The sequence below is a fragment of the Sinocyclocheilus rhinocerous genome, unplaced genomic scaffold (assembly GCF_001515625.1).
Source record: "Sinocyclocheilus rhinocerous isolate Xijiao unplaced genomic scaffold, SAMN03320098_v1.1 scaffold3063, whole genome shotgun sequence".
In the NCBI taxonomy this organism is placed as follows: domain Eukaryota; kingdom Metazoa; phylum Chordata; class Actinopteri; order Cypriniformes; family Cyprinidae; genus Sinocyclocheilus; species Sinocyclocheilus rhinocerous.
The window spans coordinates 228,515-229,504 of record NW_015640469.1 but is presented as its reverse complement, the minus strand read 5'-3'; the positions used below and the strand labels follow the sequence as shown (position 1 = coordinate 229,504).

The 990-nt window shown below is 38.6% G+C and overlaps 1 protein-coding gene across 1 annotated transcript in view; it reads right to left on the bottom strand.

Annotated features, from left to right (window-relative positions):
* The window catches only part of LOC107753177 (myocyte-specific enhancer factor 2C-like), a 69,465-nt gene extending 68,484 nt beyond the window's left edge, over nt 1–981 (bottom strand). Inside the window, exon 1 of the mRNA XM_016569299.1 lies at nt 734–981. The gene's annotated coding sequence lies outside the window, so the exon portion shown is untranslated. The remainder of the gene's footprint in view (nt 1–733) is intronic.
* Nucleotides 982–990: the final 9 nt, after the last annotated feature.

Sequence of the window (990 nt, the reverse complement as noted above, 5' to 3'; positions counted from 1 at the left end):
TGAGAAAAACAAATTATTAGCTCATAAAACAAAACTATGGACTTTTGGCTATAAAATATGGTCTCTTAGCTAAAGTTTAGGTAGTAGAATATTTAGTGTCTAGTAGCTATTACTAGCCTACTATTGCTATTAACGATGATGTGATTTTTTTTGTTTCTTTAGTTTTATTTATATATGACTAGCACAAAGTTGGTCTAATTAAATTTTAGGCTGTAGCGCTTGATCTACCTGCATATAAAAATAGTGAATATTGTCAATGACGCGAATGAAAGTTGATCATATTTGAGCGCCTGTTAATTCAACTCTGCATTTATCGGCTGATGACCCTCGGACCTCCACACATCACCGGCCAGCTCTTTTGTAATATTCACAACGGCAGTAACGTTAACTGTAAATTCACATGACCGCTGTTAAGAGAGTCGGCTGATTCTGAGAGTTGATAAAACACTTTAAAAGACCCAAACAAAACACGCTCCAGTTCTTCTCTTAAAAAAATAAAAAATAAAAATCTCTATACATAAAGAAACACAAGTAGTGATTCTCCTGTCAGTAGTCACAGAAATAACGTGAGTTGTCATGTCAACTTTCTTAACGGAGCTAGGCTACAGCAACTCTCTCCCTTGTGTTCTCGCGAAATAACGGAGATAAAAACTCGAATTATTGTTTATCAACAATGTCACAAAATGTATCAACGAACAAATACACACCGGTGTCCAGTATCAGTGTGACTTACTTCATGGTGCGTCTGAAGTGTGTCCGGTGAAGTTTGTCCTGCGGTGTGACGGACGGTGTTGAGCCGCCGGGTGGACTTCACCGCTTCACACTTAAAATCCACCAAAAATCACCACCACCAGAAAAAAAGTGTCGTTTTCTTAATGCGTGTTATTTTTCTCGTGTCTAATAAAGCGTTTCAGATGCTGAGGTTGGTGTCGGTCGTCCACGGTGAGGAATGATTAAGCCGTTATTGCGACTGATGATGTTGAGCTCTCT